The following is a 25,628-nucleotide window of genomic DNA, read 5'->3' as shown; positions in this document are numbered from 1 at the left end:
TTTTTTGTAAATTATATAATATATATTTGGTGTAAATTTGGATAATTTACATAGGGTGTGTAATATATATTTACTGTATTTTGGATATTTTATTTACACCATATAATGTACATTTGGAGTAATTTTTGATATTTTATGTTCAGTATATTGAATATAATTACTGTAGTTTTTAATAGTTTATTTACAGTATATATAACACATATTTGGTGTACTTTTTGATATTTTATGTACAGTATGTAATATATATTTACTGTACTTTTTGATATTTTATTTACAGTATATAAAATGTATTTGGTGTACTTTTAGTTAATATTATATGTACAATATATGAAATATATTTACTGTACTTTTTGATATTTTATGTACAGTATATGAGATATATTTGGTGTCCTTTGATATTTATTGTAAATTATAAAATATATACTTGGTGTAGTTTTTGATATTTTACATAGTGTGTGTCATATATATTCACTGTCCTTTTTGTTATTTTATTTACGGTATATAATATACATTTGGTGTGATTTTTGAAATTTTATGTACAGTATATTAAATATAATTACTGTAGTTTTTGATAGTTTACAGGATATATAACACATATATGGTGTACTTTTGATATTTTATGTACAGTATGTAATATATATTTACTGTAATTTTTGATATTTATTTACAGTATATAAAATGTATTTGGTGTACTTTTAGTTAATATTATATGTACAATATATGTAATATATTTACTGTACTTTTTGATATTTTACATACAGTATATAAGATATATTTGGTGACCTTCCGATATTTTTTGTAAATTATATAATATATATTTTGTGTAAATTTGGATATTTTACATAGTGTGTGTAATATATATTTACTGTATTTTGGATATTTTATTTACACCATATAATGTACATTTGGAGTAATTTTTGATATTTTATGTACAGTATATTGAATATAATTACTGTAGTTTTTAATAGTTTATTTACAGTATATATAACACATATTTGGTGTACTTTTTGATATTTTATGTATAGTATGTAATATATATTTACTGTAATTTTTGATATTTTATTTACAGTATATAAAATGTATTTGGTGTACTTTTAGTTAATATTATATGTACAATATATGAAATATATTTACTGTACTTTTTGATATTTTATGTAGACTATATGAGATATATTTGGTGTCCTTTGATATTTATTGTAAATTATAAAATATATACTTGGTGTAGTTTTTGATATTTTACATAGTGTGTGTCATATATATTCACTGTCCTTTTTGGTATTTTATTTACGGTATATAATATACATTTGGTGTGATTTTTGAAATTTTATGTACAGTATATTAAATATAATTACTGTAGTTTTTGATAGTTTACGGTATATATAACACATATTTGGTGTACTTTTTGATATTTTATGTACAGTATGTAATATATATTTACTGTAATTTTTGATATTTTATTTACAGTATATAAAATGTATTTGGTGTACTTTTAGTTAATATTATATGTACAATATATGTAATATATTTACTGTACTTTTTGATATTTTACATACAGTATATAAGATATATTTGGTGACCTTCCGATATTTTTTGTAAATTATATAATATATATTTGGTGTAAATTTGGATATTTTACATAGGGTGTGTAATATATTTTTACTGTATTTTGGATATTTTATTTACACCATATAATGTACATTTGGAGTAATTTTTGATATTTTATGTACAGTATATTGAATATAATTACTGTAGTTTTTAATAGTTTATTTACAGTATATATAACACATATTTGGTGTACTTTTTGATATTTTATGTATAGTATGTAATATATATTTACTGTAATTTTTGATATTTTATTTACAGTATATAAAATGTATTTGGTGTACTTTTAGTTAATATTATATGTACAATATATGAAATATATTTACTGTACTTTTTGATATTTTATGTACAGTATATGAGATATATTTGGTGTCCTTTGATATTTATTGTAAATTATAAAATATATACTTGGTGTAGTTTTTGAAATTTTACATAATGTGTGTCATATATATTCACTGTCCTTTTTGGTATTTTATTTACGGTATAAAATATACAATTGGTGTGATTTTTGAAATTTTATGTACAGTATATTAAATATAATTACTGTAGTTTTTGATAGTTTAAGGTATATATAACACATATTTGGTGTACTTTTTGATATTTTATGTACAGTATGTAATATATATTTACTGTAATTTTGATATTTTATTTACAGTATATAAAATGTATTTGGTGTACTTTTAGTTAATATTATATGTACAATATATGTAATATATTTACTGTACTTTTTGATATTTTACATACAGTATATAAGATATATTTGGTGACCTTCCGATATTTTTTGTAAATTATATAATATATATTTGGTGTAAATTTGGATATTTTACATAGGGTGTGTAATATATATTTACTGTATTTTGGATATTTTATTTACACCATATAATGTACATTTGGAGTAATTTTTGATATTTTATGTACAGTATATTGAATATAATTACTGTGGTTTTTAATAGTTTATTTACAGTATATATAACACATATTTGGTGTACTTTTTGATATTTTATGTATAGTATGTAATATATATGTACTGTAATTTTTGATATTTTATTTACAGTATATAAAATGTATTTGGTGTACTTTTAGTTAATATTATATGTACAATATATGAAATATATTTACTGTACTTTTTGATATTTTATGTACAGTATATGAGATATATTTGGTGTCCTTTGATATTTATTGTAAATTATAAAATATATACTTGGTGTAGTTTTTGAAATTTTACATAGTGTGTGTCATATATATTCACTGTCCTTTTTGATATTTTATTTACGGTATATAATATACATTTGGTGTGATTTTTGAAATTTTATGTACAGTATATTAAATATAATTACTGTAGTTTTTGATAGTTTACAGTATATATAACACATATTTGGTGTACTTTTTGATATTTTATGTACAGTATGTAATATATATTTACTGTAATTTTTGATATTTTATTTACAGTATATAAAATTTATTTGGTGTACTTTTAGTTAATATTACATGTACAATACAGGTAATATATTTACTGTACTTTTTGATATTTTACATACAGTATATAAGATATATTTGGTGACCTTCCGATATTTTTTGTAAATTATATAATATATATTTGGTGTAAATTTGGATATTTTACATAGGGTGTGTAATATATATTTACTGTATTTTGGATATTTTATTTACACCATAAAATGTACATTTGGAGTAATTTTTGATATTTTATGTACAGTATATTGAATATAATTACTGTAGTTTTTAATAGTTTATTTACAGTATATATAATACATATTTGGTGTACTTTTTGATATTTTATGTATAGTATGTAATATATATTTCCTGTAATTTTTGATATTTTATTTACAGTATATAAAATGTATTTGGTGTACTTTTAGTTAATATTATATGTACAATATATGAAATATATTTACTGTACTTTTTGATATTTTATGTACAGTATATGAGATATATTTGGTGTCCTTTGATATTTATTGTAAATTATAAAATATATACTTGGTGTAGTTTTTGATATTTTACATAGTGTGTGTCATATATATTCACTGTCCTTTTTGATATTTTATTTACGGTATATAATATACATTTGGTGTGATATTTGAAATTTTATGTACAGTATATTAAATATAATTACTGTAGTTTTTGATAGTTTACAGTATATATAACACATATTTGGTGCACTATTTGATATTTTATGTATAGTATGTAATATATATTTCCTGTAATTTTTGATATTTTATTTACAGTATATAAAATGTATTTGGTGTACTTTTAGTTAATATTATATGTACAATATATGAAATATATTTACTGTACTTTTTGATATTTTATGTACAGTATATGAGATATATTTGGTGTCCTTTGATATTTATTGTAAATTATAAAATATATACTTGGTGTAGTTTTTGAGATTTTACATAGTGTGTGTCATATATATTCACTGTCCTTTTTGATATTTTATTTACGGTATATAATATACATTTGGTGTGATTTTTGATATTTTATGTACAGTATATTAAATATAATTACTGTAGTATTTGATAGTTTACAGGATATATAACACATATATGGTGTACTTTTGATATTTTATGTACAGTATGTAATATATATTTACTGTAATTTTTGATATTTATTTACAGTATATAAAATGTATTTGGTGTACTTTTAGTTAATATTATATGTACAATATATGTAATATATTTACTGTACTTTTTGATATTTTACATACAGTATATAAGATATATTTGGTGACCTTCCGATATTTTTTGTAAATTATATAATATATATTTGGTGTAAATTTGGATATTTTACATAGGGTGTGTAATATATTTTTACTGTATTTTGGATATTTTATTTACACCATATAATGTACATTTGGAGTAATTTTTGATATTTTATGTACAGTATATTGAATATAATTACTGTAGTTTTTAATAGTTTATTTACAGTATATATAACACATATTTGGTGTACTTTTTGATATTTTATGTATAGTATGTAATATATATTTACTGTAATTTTTGATATTTTATTTACAGTATATAAAATGTATTTGGTGTACTTTTAGGTAATATTATATGTACAATATATGAAATATATTTACTGTACTTTTTGATATTTTATGTAGACTATATGAGATATAATTGGTGTCCTTTGATATTTATTGTAAATTATAAAATATATACTTGGTGTAGTTTTTGATATTTTACATAGTGTGTGTCATATATATTCACTGTCCTTTTTGGTATTTTATTTACGGTATATAATATACATTTGGTGTGATTTTTGAAATTTTATGTACAGTATATTAAATATAATTACTGTAGTTTTTGATAGTTTACGGTATATATAACACATATTTTTTGTACTTTTTGATATTTTATGTACAGTATGTAATATATATTTACTGTAATTTTTGATATTTTATTTACAGTATATAAAATGTATTTGGTGTACTTTTAGTTAATATTATATGTACAATATATGTAATATATTTACTGTACTTTTTGATATTTTACATACAGTATATAAGATATATTTGGTGACCTTCCGATATTTTTTGTAAATTATATAATATATATTTGGTGTAAATTTGGATATTTTACATAGGGTGTGTAATATATATTTACTGTATTTTGGATATTTTATTTACACCATATAATGTACATTTGGAGTAATTTTTGATATTTTATGTACAGTATATTGAATATAATTACTGTGGTTTTTAATAGTTTATTTACAGTATATATAACACATATTTGGTGTACTTTTTGATATTTTATGTATAGTATGTAATATATATTTCCTGTAATTTTTGATATTTTATTTACAGTATATAAAATGTATTTGGTGTACTTTTAGTTAATATTATATGTACAATATATGAAATATATTTACTGTACTTTTTGATATTTTATGTACAGTATATGAGATATATTTGGTGTCCTTTGATATTTATTGTAAATTATAAAATATATACTTGGTGTAGTTTTTGATATTTTACATAGTGTGTGTCATATATATTCACTGTCCTTTTTGATATTTTATTTACGGTATATAATATATATTTGGTGTGATTTTTGAAATTTTATGTACAGTATATTAAATATAATTACTGTAGTTTTTGATAGTTTACACTATATATAACACATATTTGGTGTACTTTTTGATATTTTATGTACAGTATGTAATATATATTTACTGTAATTTTTGATATTTTATTTACAGTATATAAAATGTATTTGGTGAACTTTTAGTTAATATTATATGTACAATACATGTAATATATTTACTGTACTTTTTGATATTTTACATACAGTATATAAGATATATTTGGTGACCTTCCGATATTTTTTGTAAATTATATAATATATATTTGGTGTAAATTTGGATATTTTACATAGGGTGTGTAATATATATTTACTGTATTTTGGATATTTTATTTACACCATAAAATGTACATTTGGAGTAATTTTTGATATTTTATGTACAGTATATTGAATATAATTACTGTAGTTTTTAATAGTTTATTTACAGTATATATAATACATATTTGGTGTACTTTTTGATATTTTATGTATAGTATGTAATATATATTTCCTGTAATTTTTGATATTTTATTTACAGTATATAAAATGTATTTGGTGTACTTTTAGTTAATATTATATGTACAATATATGAAATATATTTACTGTACTTTTTGATATTTTATGTACAGTATAAGAGATATATTTGGTGTCCTTTGATATTTATTGTAAATTATAAAATATATACTTGGTGTAGTTTTTGATATTTTACATAGTGTGTGTCATATATATTCACTGTCCTTTTTGATATTTTATTTACGGTATATAATATACATTTGGTGTGATATTTGAAATTTTATGTACAGTATATTAAATATAATTACTGTAGTTTTTGATAGTTTACAGTATATATAACACATATTTGGTGCACTTTTTGATATTTTATGTATAGTATGTAATATATATTTCCTGTAATTTTTGATATTTTATTTACAGTATATAAAATGTATTTGGTGTACTTTTAGTTAATATTATATGTACAATATATGAAATATATTTACTGTACTTTTTGATATTTTATGTACAGTATATGAGATATATTTGGTGTCCTTTGATATTTATTGTAAATTATAAAATATATACTTGGTGTAGTTTTTGATATTTTACATAGTGTGTGTCATATATATTCACTGTCCTTTTTGATATTTTATTTACGGTATATAATATACATTTGGTGTGATTTTTGAAATTTTATGTACAGTATATTAAATATAATTACTGTAGTTTTTGATAGTTTACAGTATATATAACACATATTTGGTGTACTTTTTGATATTTTATGTACAGTATGTAATATATATTTACTGTAATTTTTGATATTTTATTTACAGTATATAAAATGTATTTGGTGTACTTTTAGTTAATATTACATGTACAATACAGGTAATATATTTACTGTACTTTTTGATATTTTACATACAGTATATAAGATATATTTGGTGACCTTCCGATATTTTTTGTAAATTATATAATATATATTTGGTGTAAATTTGGATATTTTACATAGGGTGTGTAATATATATTTACTGTATTTTGGATATTTTATTTACACCATAAAATGTACATTTGGAGTAATTTTTGATATTTTATGTACAGTATATTGAATATAATTACTGTAGTTTTTAATAGTTTATTTACAGTATATATAATACATATTTGGTGTACTTTTTGATATTTTATGTATAGTATGTAATATATATTTCCTGTAATTTTTGATATTTTATTTACAGTATATAAAATGTATTTGGTGTACTTTTAGTTAATATTATATGTACAATATATGAAATATATTTACTGTACTTTTTGATATTTTATGTACAGTATATGAGATATATTTGGTGTCGTTTGATATTTATTGTAAATTATAAAATATATACTTGGTGTAGTTTTTGATATTTTACATAGTGTGTGTCATATATATTCACTGTCCTTTTTGATATTTTATTTACGGTATATAATATACATTTGGTGTGATATTTGAAATTTTATGTACAGTATATTAAATATAATTACTGTAGTTTTTGATAGTTTACAGTATATATAACACATATTTGGTGCACTATTTGATATTTTATGTATAGTATGTAATATATATTTCCTGTAATTTTTGATATTTTATTTACAGTATATAAAATGTATTTGGTGTACTTTTAGTTAATATTATATGTACAATATATGAAATATATTTACTGTACTTTTTGATATTTTATGTACAGTATATGAGATATATTTGGTGTCCTTTGATATTTATTGTAAATTATAAAATATATACTTGGTGTAGTTTTTGAGATTTTACATAGTGTGTGTCATATATATTCATTGTCCTTTTTGATATTTTATTTACGGTATATAATATATATTTGGTGTGATTTTTGATATTTTATGTACAGTATATTAAATATAATTACTGTAGTATTTGATAGTTTACAGGATATATAACACATATATGGTGTACTTTTGATATTTTATGTACAGTATGTAATATATATTTACTGTAATTTTTGATATTTATTTACAGTATATAAAATGTATTTGGTGTACTTTTAGTTAATATTATATGTACAATATATGTAATATATTTACTGTACTTTTTGATATTTTACATACAGTATATAAGATATATTTGGTGACCTTCCGATATTTTTTGTAAATTATATAATATATATTTGGTGTAAATTTGCATATTTTACATAGGGTGTGTAATATATATTTACTGTATTTTGGATATTTTATTTACACCATATAATGTACATTTGGAGTAATTTTTGATATTTTATGTACAGTATATTGAATATAATTACTGTAGTTTTTAATAGTTTATTTACAGTATATATAACACATATTTGGTGTACTTTTTGATATTTTATGTATAGTATGTAATATATATTTACTGTAATTTTTGATATTTTATTTACAGTATATAAAATGTATTTGGTGTACTTTTAGTTAATATTATATGTACAATATATGAAATATATTTACTGTACTTTTTGATATTTTATGTAGACTATATGAGATATATTTGGTGTCCTTTGATATTTATTGTAAATTATAAAATATATACTTGGTGTAGTTTTTGATATTTTACATAGTGTGTGTCATATATATTCACTGTCCTTTTTGGTATTTTATTTACGGTATATAATATACATTTGGTGTGATTTTTGAAATTTTATGTACAGTATATTAAATATAATTACTGTAGTTTTTGATAGTTTACGGTATATATAACACATATTTTTTGTACTTTTTGATATTTTATGTACAGTATGTAATATATATTTACTGTAATTTTTGATATTTTATTTACAGTATATAAAATGTATTTGGTGTACTTTTAGTTAATATTATATGTACAATATATGTAATATATTTACTGTACTTTTTGATATTTTACATACAGTATATAAGATATATTTGGTGACCTTCCGATATTTTTTGTAAATTATATAATATATATTTGGTGTAAATTTGGATATTTTACATAGGGTGTGTAATATATATTTACTGTATTTTGGATATTTTATTTACACCATATAATGTACATTTGGAGTAATTTTTGATATTTTATGTACAGTATATTGAATATAATTACTGTGGTTTTTAATAGTTTATTTACAGTATATATAACACATATTTGGTGTACTTTTTGATATTTTATGTATAGTATGTAATATATATTTCCTGTAATTTTTGATATTTTATTTACAGTATATAAAATGTATTTGGTGTACTTTTAGTTAATATTATATGTACAATATATGAAATATATTTACTGTACTTTTTGATATTTTATGTACAGTATATGAGATATATTTGGTGTCCTTTGATATTTATTGTAAATTATAAAATATATACTTGGTGTAGTTTTTGATATTTTACATAGTGTGTGTCATATATATTCACTGTCCTTTTTGATATTTTATTTACGGTATATAATATATATTTGGTGTGATTTTTGAAATTTTATGTACAGTATATTAAATATAATTACTGTAGTTTTTGATAGTTTACACTATATATAACACATATTTGGTGTACTTTTTGATATTTTATGTACAGTATGTAATATATATTTACTGTAATTTTTGATATTTTATTTACAGTATATAAAATGTATTTGGTGTACTTTTAGTTAATATTATATGTACAATACATGTAATATATTTACTGTACTTTTTGATATTTTACATACAGTATATAAGATATATTTGGTGACCTTCCGATATTTTTTGTAAATTATATAATATATATTTGGTGTAAATTTGGATATTTTACATAGGGTGTGTAATATATATTTACTGTATTTTGGATATTTTATTTACACCATAAAATGTACATTTGGAGTAATTTTTGATATTTTATGTACAGTATATTGAATATAATTACTGTAGTTTTTAATAGTTTATTTACAGTATATATAATACATATTTGGTGTACTTTTTGATATTTTATGTATAGTATGTAATATATATTTCCTGTAATTTTTGATATTTTATTTACAGTATATAAAATGTATTTGGTGTACTTTTAGTTAATATTATATGTACAATATATGAAATATATTTACTGTACTTTTTGATATTTTATGTACAGTATAAGAGATATATTTGGTGTCCTTTGATATTTATTGTAAATTATAAAATATATACTTGGTGTAGTTTTTGATATTTTACATAGTGTGTGTCATATATATTCACTGTCCTTTTTGATATTTTATTTACGGTATATAATATACATTTGGTGTGATATTTGAAATTTTATGTACAGTATATTAAATATAATTAATGTAGTTTTTGATAGTTTACAGTATATATAACACATATTTGGTGCACTTTTTGATATTTTATGTATAGTTTGTAATATATATTTCCTGTAATTTTTGATATTTTATTTACAGTATATAAAATGTATTTGGTGTACTTTTGGTTAATATTATATGTACAATATATGAAATATATTTACTGTACTTTTTGATATTTTATGTACAGTATATGAGATATATTTGGTGTCCTTTGATATTTATTGTAAATTATAAAATATATACTTGGTGTAGTTTTTGAGATTTTACATAGTGTGTGTCATATATATTCACTGTCCTTTTTGATATTTTATTTACGGTATATAATATACATTTGGTGTGATTTTTGAAATTTTATGTACAGTATATTAAATATAATTACTGTAGTTTTTGATAGTTTACAGTATATATAACACATATTTGGTGTACTTTTTGATATTTTATGTACAGTATGTAATATATATTTACTGTAATTTTTGATATTTTATTTACAGTATATAAAATGTATTTGGTGTACTTTTAGTTAATATTATATGTACAATATATGTAATATATTTACTGTACTTTTTGATATTTTACATACAGTATATAAGATATATTTGGTGACCTTCCGATATTTTTTGTAAATTATATAATATATATTTGGTGTAAATTTGGATAATTTACACAGGGTGTGTAATATATATTTACTGTATTTTGGATATTTTATTTACACCATATAAAGTACATTTGGAGTAAATTTTGATATTTTATGTTCAGTATATTGAATATAATTACTGTAGTTTTTAATAGTTTATTTACAGTATATATAACACATATTTGGTGTACTTTTTGATATTTTATGTACGGTATGTAATATATATTTAGTGTACTTTTTGATATTTTATTTACAGTATATAAAATGTATTTGGTGTACTTTTAGTTAATATTATATGTACAATATATGAAATATATTTACTGTACTTTTTGATATTTTATGTACAGTATATGAGATATATTTGGTGTCCTTTGATATTTATTGTAAATTATAAAATATATACTTGGTGTAGTTTTTGATATTTTACATAGTGTGTGTCATGTATATTCACTGTCCTATTTGTTATTTTATTTACGGTATATAATATACATTTGGTGTGATTTTTGAAATTTTATGTACAGTATATTAAATATAATTACTGTAGTTTTTGATAGCTTACAGGATATATAACACATATATGGTGTACTTTTTGATATTTTATGTACAGTATATAATATATATTTACTGTAATTTTTGATATTTATTTACAGTATATAAAATGTATTTGGTGTACTTTTAGTTAATATTATATGTACAATATATGTAATATATTTACTGTACTTTTTGATATTTTACATACAGTATATAAGATATATTTGGTGACCTTCCGATATTTTTTGTAAATTATATAATATATATTTGGTGTAAATTTGGATATTTTACATAGGGTGTGTAATATATATTTACTGTATTTTGGATATTTTATTTACACCATATAATGTACATTTGGAGTAATTTTTGATATTTTATGTACAGTATATTGAATATAATTACTGTAGTGTTTAATAGTTTATTTACAGTATATATAACACATATTTGGTGTACTTTTTGATATTTTATGTATAGTATGTAATATATATTTACTGTAATTTTTCATATTTTATTTACAGTATATAAAATGTATTTGGTGTACTTTTAGTTAATATTATATGTACAATATATGAAATATATTTACTGTACTTTTTGATATTTTATGTAGACTATATGAGATATATTTGGTGTCCTTTGATATTTATTGTAAATTATAAAATATATACTTGGTGTAGTTTTTGATATTTTACATAGTGTGTGTCATATATATTCACTGTCCTTTTTGGTATTTTATTTACGGTATATAATATACATTTGGTGTGATTTTTGAAATTTTATGTACAGTATATTAGATATAATTACTGTAGTTTTTGATAGTTTACGGTATATATAACACATATTTGGTGTACTTTTTGATATTTTATGTACAGTATGTAATATATATTTACTGTAATTTTGATATTTTATTTACAGTATATAAAATGTATTTGGTGTACTTTTAGTTAATATTATATGTACAATATATGTAATATATTTACTGTACTTTTGGATATTTTACATACAGTATATAAGATATATTTGGTGACCTTCCGATATTTTTTGTAAATTATATAATATATATTTGGTGTAAATTTGGATATTTTACATAGGGTGTGTAATATATATTTACTGTATTTTGGATATTTTATTTACACCATATAATGTACATTTGGAGTAATTTTTGATATTTTATGTACAGTATATTGAATATAATTACTGTGGTTTTTAATAGTTTATTTACAGTATATATAACACATATTTGGTGTACTTTTTGATATTTTATGTATAGTATGTAATATATATTTACTGTAATTTTTGATATTTTATTTACAGTATATAAAATGTATTTGGTGTACTTTTAGTTAATATTATATGTACAATATATGAAATATATTTACTGTACTTTTTGATATTTTATGTACAGTATATGAGATATATTTGGTGTCCTTTGATATTTATTGTAAATTATAAAATATATACTTGGTGTAGTTTTTGATATTTTACATAGTGTGTGTCATAATTATTCACTGTCCTTTTTGATATTTTATTTACGGTATATAATATACATTTGGTGTGATTTTTGAAATTTTATGTACAGTATATTAAATATAATTACTGTAGTTTTTGATAGTTTACAGTATATATAACACATATTTGGTGTACTTTTTGATATTTTATGTACAGTATGTAATATATATTTACTGTAATTTTTGATATTTTATTTACAGTATATAAAATGTATTTGGTGTACTTTTAGTTAATATTATATGTACAATATATGTAATATATTTACTGTACTTTTTGATATTTTACATACAGTATATAAGATATATTTGGTGACCTTCCGATATTTTTTGTAAATTATATAATATATATTTGGTGTAAATTTGGATATTTTACATAGGGTGTGTAATATATATTTACTGTATTTTGGATATTTTATTTACACCATATAATGTACATTTGGAGTAATTTTTGATATTTTATGTACAGTATATTGAATATAATTACTGTGGTTTTTAATAGTTTATTTACAGTATATATAACACATATTTGGTGTACTTTTTGATATTTTATGTATAGTATGTAATATATATTTCCTGTAATTTTTGATATTTTATTTACAGTATATAAAATGTATTTGGTGTACTTTTAGTTAATATTATATGTACAATATATGAAATATATTTACTGTACTTTTTGATATTTTATGTACAGTATATGAGATATATTTGGTGTCCTTTGATATTTATTGTAAATTATAAAATATATACTTGGTGTAGTTTTTGATATTTTACATAGTGTGTGTCATATATATTCACTGTCCTTTTTGATATTTTATTTACGGTATATAATATATATTTGGTGTGATTTTTGAAATTTTATGTACAGTATATTAAATATAATTACTGTAGTTTTTGATAGTTTACACTATATATAACACATATTTGGTGTACTTTTTGATATTTTATGTACAGTATGTAATATATATTTACTGTAATTTTTGATATTTTATTTACAGTATATAAAATGTATTTGGTGTACTTTTAGTTAATATTATATGTACAATACATGTAATATATTTACTGTACTTTTTGATATTTTACATACAGTATATAAGATATATTTGGTGACCTTCCGATATTTTTTGTAAATTATATAATATATATTTGGTGTAAATTTGGATATTTTACATAGGGTGTGTAATATATATTTACTGTATTTTGGATATTTTATTTACACCATAAAATGTACATTTGGAGTAATTTTTGATATTTTATGTACAGTATATTGAATATAATTACTGTAGTTTTTAATAGTTTATTTACAGTATATATAATACATATTTGGTGTACTTTTTGATATTTTATGTATAGTATGTAATATATATTTCCTGTAATTTTTGATATTTTATTTACAGTATATAAAATGTATTTGGTGTACTTTTAGTTAATATTATATGTACAATATATGAAATATATTTACTGTACTTTTTGATATTTTATGTACAGTATAAGAGATATATTTGGTGTCCTTTGATATTTATTGTAAATTATAAAATATATACTTGGTGTAGTTTTTGATATTTTACATAGTGTGTGTCATATATATTCACTGTCCTTTTTGATATTTTATTTACGGTATATAATATACATTTGGTGTGATATTTGAAATTTTATGTACAGTATATTAAATATAATTAATGTAGTTTTTGATAGTTTACAGTATATATAACACATATTTGGTGCACTTTTTGATATTTTATGTATAGTTTGTAATATATATTTCCTGTAATTTTTGATATTTTATTTACAGTATATAAAATGTATTTGGTGTACTTTTGGTTAATATTATATGTACAATATATGAAATATATTTACTGTACTTTTTGATATTTTATGTACAGTATATGAGATATATTTGGTGTCCTTTGATATTTATTGTAAATTATAAAATATATACTTGGTGTAGTTTTTGAGATTTTACATAGTGTGTGTCATATATATTCACTGTCCTTTTTGATATTTTATTTACGGTATATAATATACATTTGGTGTGATTTTTGAAATTTTATGTACAGTATATTAAATATAATTACTGTAGTTTTTGATAGTTTACAGTATATATAACACATATTTGGTGTACTTTTTGATAATTTATGTACAGTATGTAATATATATTTACTGTAATTTTTGATATTTTATTTACAGTATATAAAATGTATTTGGTGTACTTTTAGTTAATATTATATGTACAATATATGTAATATATTTACTGTACTTTTTGATATTTTACATACAGTATATAAGATATATTTGGTGACCTTCCGATATTTTTTGTAAATTATATAATATATATTTGGTGTAAATTTGGATAATTTACACAGGGTGTGTAATATATATTTACTGTATTTTGGATATTTTATTTACACCATATAAAGTACATTTGGAGTAAATTTTGATATTTTATGTTCAGTATATTGAATATAATTACTGTAGTTTTTAATAGTTTATTTACAGTATATATAACACATATTTGGTGTACTTTTTGATATTTTATGTACGGTATGTAATATATATTTAGTGTACTTTTTGATATTTTATTTACAGTATATAAAATGTATTTGGTGTACTTTTAGTTAATATTATATGTACAATATATGAAATATATTTACTGTACTTTTTGATATTTTATGTACAGTATATGAGATATATTTGGTGTCCTTTGATATTTATTGTAAATTATAAAATATATACTTGGTGTAGTTTTTGATATTTTACATAGTGTGTGTCATGTATATTCACTGTCCTATTTGTTATTTTATTTACGGTATATAATATACATTTGGTGTGATTTTTGAAATTTTATGTACAGTATATTAAATATAATTACTGTAGTTTTTGATAGCTTACAGGATATATAACACATATATGGTGTACTTTTTGATATTTTATGTACAGTATATAATATATATTTACTGTAATTTTTGATATTTATTTACAGTATATAAAATGTATTTGGTGTACTTTTAGTTAATATTATATGTACAATATATGTAATATATTTACTGTACTTTTTGATATTTTACATACAGTATATAAGATATATTTGGTGACCTTCCGATATTTTTTGTAAATTATATAATATATATTTGGTGTAAATTTGGATATTTTACATAGGGTGTGTAATATATATTTACTGTATTTTGGATATTTTATTTACACCATATAATGTACATTTGGAGTAATTTTTGATATTTTATGTACAGTATATTGAATATAATTACTGTAGTGTTTAATAGTTTATTTACAGTATATATAACACATATTTGGTGTACTTTTTGATATTTTATGTATAGTATGTAATATATATTTACTGTAATTTTTGATATTTTATTTACAGTATATAAAATGTATTTGGTGTACTTTTAGTTAATATTATATGTACAATATATGAAATATATTTACTGTACTTTTTGATATTTTATGTAGACTATATGAGATATATTTGGTGTCCTTTGATATTTATTGTAAATTATAAAATATATACTTGGTGTAGTTTTTGATATTTTACATAGTGTGTGTCATATATATTCACTGTCCTTTTTGGTATTTTATTTACGGTATATAATATACATTTGGTGTGATTTTTGAAATTTTATGTACAGTATATTAGATATAATTACTGTAGTTTTTGATAGTTTACGGTATATATAACACATATTTGGTGTACTTTTTGATATTTTATGTACAGTATGTAATATATATTTACTGTAATTTTGATATTTTATTTACAGTATATAAAATGTATTTGGTGTACTTTTAGTTAATATTATATGTACAATATATGTAATATATTTACTGTACTTTTGGATATTTTACATACAGTATATAAGATATATTTGGTGACCTTCCGATATTTTTTGTAAATTATATAATATATATTTGGTGTAAATTTGGATATTTTACATAGGGTGTGTAATATATATTTACTGTATTTTGGATATTTTATTTACACCATATAATGTACATTTGGAGTAATTTTTGATATTTTATGTACAGTATATTGAATATAATTACTGTGGTTTTTAATAGTTTATTTACAGTATATATAACACATATTTGGTGTACTTTTTGATATTTTATGTATAGTATGTAATATATATTTACTGTAATTTTTGATATTTTATTTACAGTATATAAAATGTATTTGGTGTACTTTTAGTTAATATTATATGTACAATATATGAAATATATTTACTGTACTTTTTGATATTTTATGTACAGTATATGAGATATATTTGGTGTCCTTTGATATTTATTGTAAATTATAAAATATATACTTGGTGTAGTTTTTGATATTTTACATAGTGTGTGTCATAATTATTCACTGTCCTTTTTGATATTTTATTTACGGTATATAATATACATTTGGTGTGATTTTTGAAATTTTATGTACAGTATATTAAATATAATTACTGTAGTTTTTGATAGTTTACAGTATATATAACACATATTTGGTGTACTTTTTGATATTTTATGTACAGTATGTAATATATATTTACTGTAATTTTTGATATTTTATTTACAGTATATAAAATGTATTTGGTGTACTTTTAGTTAATATTATATGTACAATATATGTAATATATTTACTGTACTTTTTGATATTTTACATACAGTATATAAGATATATTTGGTGACCTTCCGATATTTTTTGTAAATTATATAATATATATTTGGTGTAAATTTGGATATTTTACATAGGGTGTGTAATATATATTTACTGTATTTTGGATATTTTATTTACACCATAAAATGTACATTTGGAGTAATTTTTGATATTTTATGTACAGTATATTGAATATAATTACTGTAGTTTTTAATAGTTTATTTACAGTATATATAACACATATTTGGTGTACTTTTTGATATTTTATGTATAGTATGTAATATATATTTCCTGTAATTTTTGATATTTTATTTACAGTATATAAAATGTATTTGGTGTACTTTTAGTTAATATTATATGTACAATATATGAAATATATTTACTGTACTTTTTGATATTTTATGTACAGTATATGAGATATATTTGGTGTCCTTTGATATTTATTGTAAATTATAAAATATATACTTGGTGTAGTTTTTGATATTTTACATAGTGTGTGTCATATATATTCACTGTCCTTTTTGATATTATATTTACGGTATATAATATACATTTGGTGTGATTTTTGAAATTTTATGTACAGTATATTAAATATAATTACTGTAGTTTTTGATAGTTTACAGTATATATAACACATATTTGGTGTACTTTTTGATATTTTATGTACAGTATGTAATATATATTTACTGTAATTTTTGATATTTTATTTACAGTATATAAAATGTATTTGGTGTACTTTTAGTTAATATTATATGTACAATATATGTAATATATTTACTGTACTTTTTGATATTTTACATACAGTATATAAGATATATTTGGTGACCTTCCGATATTTTTTGTAAATTATATAATATATATTTGGTGTAAATTTGGATATTTTACATAGGGTGTGTAATATATATTTACTGTATTTTGGATATTTTATTTACACCATATAATGTACATTTGGAGTAATTTTTGATATTTTATGTACAGTATATTGAATATAATTACTGTAGTTTTTAATAGTTTATTTACAGTATATATAACACATATTTGGTGTACTTTTTGATATTTTATGTATAGTATGTAATATATATTTACTGTAATTTTTGATATTTTATTTACAGTATATAAAATGTATTTGGTGTACTTTTAGTTAATATTATATGTACAATATATGAAATATATTTACTGTACTTTTTGATATTTTATGTACAGTATATGAGATATATTTGGTGTCGTTTGATATTTATTGTAAATTATAAAATATATACTTGGTGTAGTTTTTGAAATTTTACATAGTGTGTGTCATATATATTCACTGTTCTTTTTGGTATTTTATTTACGGTATATAATATACATTTGGTGTGATTTTTGAAATTTTATGTACAGTATATTAAATATAATTACTGTAGTTTTTGATAGTTTACGGTATATATAACACATATTTGGTGTACTTTTTGATATTTTATGTACAGTATGTAATATATATTTACTGTAATTTTGATATTTTATTTACAGTATATAAAATATATTTGGTGTACTTTTAGTTAATATTATATGTACAATATATGTAATATATTTACTGTACTTTTTGATATTTTACATAAAGTATATAAGATATATTTGGTGACCTTCCGATATTTTTTGTAAATTATATAATATATATTTGGTGTAAATTTGGATATTTTACATAGGGTGTGTAATATATATTTACTGTATTTTGGATATTTTATTTACACCATATAATGTACATTTGGAGTAATTTTTGATATTTTATGTACAGTATATTGAATATAATTACTGTGGTTTTTAATAGTTTATTTACAGTATATATAACACATATTTGGTGTACATTTTGATATTTTATGTATAGTATGTAATATATATTTACTGTAATTTTTGATATTTTATTTACAGTATATAAAATGTATTTGGTGTACTTTTAGTTAATATTATATGTACAATATATGAAATATATTTACTGTACTTTTTGATATTTTATGTAGACTATATGAGATATATTTGGTGTCCTTTGATATTTATTGTAAATTATAAAATATATACTTGGTGTAGTTTTTGATATTTTACATAGTGTGTGTCATATATATTCACTGTCCTTTTTGGTATTTTATTTACGGTATATAATATACATTTGGTGTGATTTTTGAAATTTTATGTACAGTATATTAAATATAATTACTGTAGTTTTTGATAGTTTACGGTATATATAACACATATTTGGTGTACTTTTTGATATTTTATGTACAGTATGTAATATATATTTACTGTAATTTTTGATATTTTATTTACAGTATATAAAATGTATTTGGTGTACTTTTAGTTAATATTATATGTACAATATATGTAATATATTTACTGTACTTTTTGATATATTACATACAGTATATAAGATATATTTGGTGACCTTCCGATATTTTTTGTAAATTATATAATATATATTTGGTGTAAATTTGGATAATTTACATAGGGTGTGTAATATATATTTACTGTATTTTGGATATTTTATTGACACCATATAATGTACATTTGGAGTAATTTTTGATATTTTATGTTCAGTATATTGAATATAATTACTGTAGTTTTTAGTTTATTTACAGTATATATAACACATATTTGGTGTACTTTTTGATATTTTATGTACAGTATGTAATATATATTTACTGTACTTTTTGATATTTTATTTACAGTATATAAAATGTATTTGGTGTACTTTTAGTTAATATTATATGTACAATATATGAAATATATTTACTGTACTTTTTGATATTTAATGTACAGTATATGAGATATATTTGGTGTCCTTTGATATTTATTGTAAATTATAAAATATATACTTGGTGTAGTTTTTGATATTTTACATAGTGTGTGTCATATATATTCACTGTCCTTTTTGATATTTTATTTACGGTATATAATATACATTTGGTGTGATTTTTGAAATTTTATGTACAGTATATTAAATATAATTACTGTAGTTTTTGATAGTTTACGGTATATATAACACATATTTGGTGTACTTTTTGATATTTTATGTACAGTATGTAATATATATTTACTGTAATTTTTGATATTTTATTTAGAGTATATAAAATGTATTTGGTGTACTTTTAGTTAATATTATATGTACAATATATGTAATATATTTACTGTACTTTTTGATATTTTACATAGAGTATATAAGATATATTTGGTGACCTTCCGATATTTTTTGTAAATTATATAATATATATTTGTTGTAAATTTGGATATTTTACATAGGGTGTGTAATATATATTTACTGTATTTTGGATATTTTATTTACACCATAAAATGTACATTTCGAGTAATTTTTGATATTTTATGTACAGTATATTGAATATAATTACTGTAGTTTTTAATAGTTTATTTACAGTATATATAACACATATTTGGTGTACTTTTTGATATTTTATGTATAGTATGTAATATATATTTACTGTAATTTTTGATATTTTATTTATAGTATAAAAAATGTATTTGGTGTACTTTTAGTTAATATTATATGTACAATATATGAAATATATTTACTGTACTTTTTGATATTTTATGTAGAGTATATGAGATATATTTGGTGTCCTTTGATATTTATTGTAAATTATAAAATATATACTTGGTGTAGTTTTTGATATTTTACATAGTGTGTGTCATATATATTCACTGTCCTTTTTGATATTTTATTTACGGTATATAATATACATTTGGTGTGATTTTTGAAATTTTATGTACAGTATATTAAATATAATTACTGTAGTTTTTGATAGTTTACAGTATATATAACACATATTTGGTGTACTTTTTGATATTTTATGTACAGTATGTAATATATATTTACTGTAATTTTTGATATTTTATTTACAGTATATAAAATGTATTTGGTGTACTTTTAGTTAATATTATATGTACAATATATGTAATATATTTACTGTACTTTTTGATATTTTACATACAGTATATAAGATATATTTGGTGACCTTCCTATATTTTTTGTAAATTATATAATATATATTTGGTGTAAATTTGGATATTTTACATAGGGTGTGTAATATATATTTACTGTATTTTGGATATTTTATTTACACCATATAATGTACATTTGGAGTAATTTTTGATATTTTATGTACAGTATATTGAATATAATTACTGTAGTTTTTAATAGTTTATTTACAGTATATATAACACATATTTGGTGTACTTTTTGATATTTTATGTATAGTATGTAATATATATTTACTGTAATTTTTGATATTTTATTTACAGTATATAAAATGTATTTGGTGTACTTTTAGTTAATATTATATGTACAATATATGAAATATATTTACTGTACTTTTTGATATTTTATGTACAGTATATGAGATATATTTGGTGTCCTTTGATATTTATTGTAAATTATAAAATATATACTTGGTGTAGTTTTTGAAATTTTACATAGTGTGTGTCATATATATTCACTGTCCTTTTTGGTATTTTATTTACGGTATATAATATACATTTGGTGTGATTTTTGAAATTTTATGTACAGTATATTAAATATAATTACTGTAGTTTTTGATAGTTTACGGTATATATAACACATATTTGGTGTACTTTTTGATATTTTATGTACAGTATGTAATATATATTTACTGTAATTTTGATATTTTATTTACAGTATATAAAATGTATTTGGTGTACTTTTAGTTAATATTATATGTACAATATATGTAATATATTTACTGTACTTTTTGATATTTTACATACAGTATATAAGATATATTTGGTGACCTTCCGATATTTTTTGTAAATTATATAATATATATTTGGTGTAAATTTGGATATTTTACATAGGGTGTGTAATATATATTTACTGTATTTTGGATATTTTATTTACACCATATAATGTACATTTGGAGTAATTTTTGATATTTTATGTACAGTATATTGAATATAATTACTGTGGTTTTTAATAGTTTATTTACAGTATATATAACACATATTTGGTGTACTTTTTGATATTTTATGTATAGTATGTAATATATATTTCCTGTAATTTTTGATATTTTATTTACAGTATATAAAATGTATTTGGTGTACTTTTAGTTAATATTATATGTACAATATATGAAATATATTTACTGTACTTTTTGATATTTTATGTACAGTATATGAGATATATTTGGTGTCCTTTGATATTTATTGTAAATTATAAAATATATACTTGGTGTAGTTTTTGATATTTTACATAGTGTGTGTCATATATATTCACTGTCCTTTTTGATATTTTATTTACGGTATATAATATACACTTGGTGTGATTTTTGAAATTTTATGTACAGTATATTAAATATAATTACTGTAGTTTTTGATAGTTTACAGTATATATAACACATATTTGGTGTACTTTTTGATATTTTATGTACAGTATGTAATATATATTTACTGTAATTTTTGATATTTTATTTACAGTATATAAAATGTATTTGGTGTACTTTTAGTTAATATTATATGTACAATACAGGTAATATATTTACTGTACTTTTTGATATTTTACATACAGTATATAAGATATATTTGGTGACCTTCCGATATTTTTTGTAAATTATATAATATATATTTGGTGCAAATTTTGATATTTTACATAGGGTGTGTAATATATATTTACTGTATTTTGGATATTTTATTTACACCATAAAATGTACATTTGGAGTAATTTTTGATATTTTATGTACAGTATATTGAATATAATTACTGTAGATTTTAATAGTTTATTTACAGTATATATAATACATATTTGGTGTACTTTTTGATATTTTATGTATAGTATGTAATATATATTTCCTGTAATTTTTGATATTTTATTTACAGTATATAAAATGTATTTGGTGTACTTTTAGTTAATATTATATGTACAATATATGAAATATATTTACTGTACTTTTTGATATTTTATGTACAGTATATGAGATATATTTGGTGCCCTTTGATATTTATTGTAAATTATAAAATATATACTTGGTGTAGTTTTTCATATTTTACATAGTGTGTGTCATATATATTCACTGTCCTTTTTGATGTTTTATTTACGGTATATAATATACATTTGGTGTGATATTTGAAATTTTATGTACAGTATATTAAATATAATTACTGTAGTTTTTGATAGTTTACAGTATATATAACACATATTTGGTGCACTTTTTGATATTTTATGTATAGTATGTAATATATATTTCCTGTAATTTTTGATATTTTATTTACAGTATATAAAATGTATTTGGTGTACTTTTAGTTAATATTATATGTACAATATATGAAATATATTTACTGTACTTTTTGATATTTTATGTACAGTATATGAGATATATTTGGTGTCCTTTGATATTTATTGTAAATTATAAAATATATACTTGGTGTAGTTTTTGAGATTTTACATAGTGTGTGTCATATATATTCACTGTCCTTTTTGATATTTTATTTACGGTATATAATATACATTTGGTGTGATTTTTGAAATTTTATGTACAGTATATTAAATATAATTACTGTAGTTTTTGATAGTTTACAGTATATATAACACATATTTGGTGTACTTTTTGATATTTTATGTACAGTATGTAATATATATTTACTGTAATTTTTGATATTTTATTTACAGTATATAAAATGTATTTGGTGTACTTTTAGTTAATATTACATGTACAATACAGGTAATATATTTACTGTACTTTTTGATATTTTACATACAGTATATAAGATATATTTGGTGACCTTCCGATATTTTTTGTAAATTATATAATATATATTTGGTGTAAATTTGGATATTTTACATAGGGTGTGTAATATATATTTACTGTATTTTGGATATTTTATTTACACCATAAAATGTACATTTGGAGTAATTTTTGATATTTTATGTACAGTATATTGAATATAATTACTGTAGTTTTTAATAGTTTATTTACAGTATATATAATACATATTTGGTGTACTTTTTGATATTTTATGTATAGTATGTAATATATATTTCCTGTAATTTTTGATATTTTATTTACAGTATATAAAATGTATTTGGTGTACTTTTAGTTAATATTATATGTACAATATATGAAATATATTTACTGTACTTTTTGATATTTTATGTACAGTATATGAGATATATTTGGTGTCCTTTGATATTTATTGTAAATTATAAAATATATACTTGGTGTAGTTTTTGATATTTTACATAGTGTGTGTCATATATATTCACTGTCCTTTTTGGTATTTTATTTACGGTATATAATATACATTTGGTGTGATTTTTGAAATTTTATGTACAGTATATTAAATATAATTACTGTAGTTTTTGATAGTTTACGGTATATATAACACATATTTTTTGTACTTTTTGATATTTTATGTACAGTATGTAATATATATTTACTGTAATTTTTGATATTTTATTTACAGTATATAAAATGTATTTGGTGTACTTTTAGTTAATATTATATGTACAATATATGTAATATATTTACTGTACTTTTTGATATTTTACATACAGTATATAAGATATATTTGGTGACCTTCCGATATTTTTTGTAAATTATATAATATATATTTGGTGTAAATTTGGATATTTTACATAGGGTGTGTAATATATATTTACTGTATTTTGGATATTTTATTTACACCATATAATGTACATTTGGAGTAATTTTTGATATTTTATGTACAGTATATTGAATATAATTACTGTGGTTTTTAATAGTTTATTTACAGTATATATAACACATATTTGGTGTACTTTTTGATATTTTATGTATAGTATGTAATATATATT

Source organism: Pan paniscus, chromosome 17, assembly GCF_029289425.2.
Source record: "Pan paniscus chromosome 17, NHGRI_mPanPan1-v2.0_pri, whole genome shotgun sequence".
Classification (NCBI taxonomy): Eukaryota; Metazoa; Chordata; class Mammalia; order Primates; family Hominidae; genus Pan; species Pan paniscus.
Note: the sequence above shows the minus strand (reverse complement) of the source record.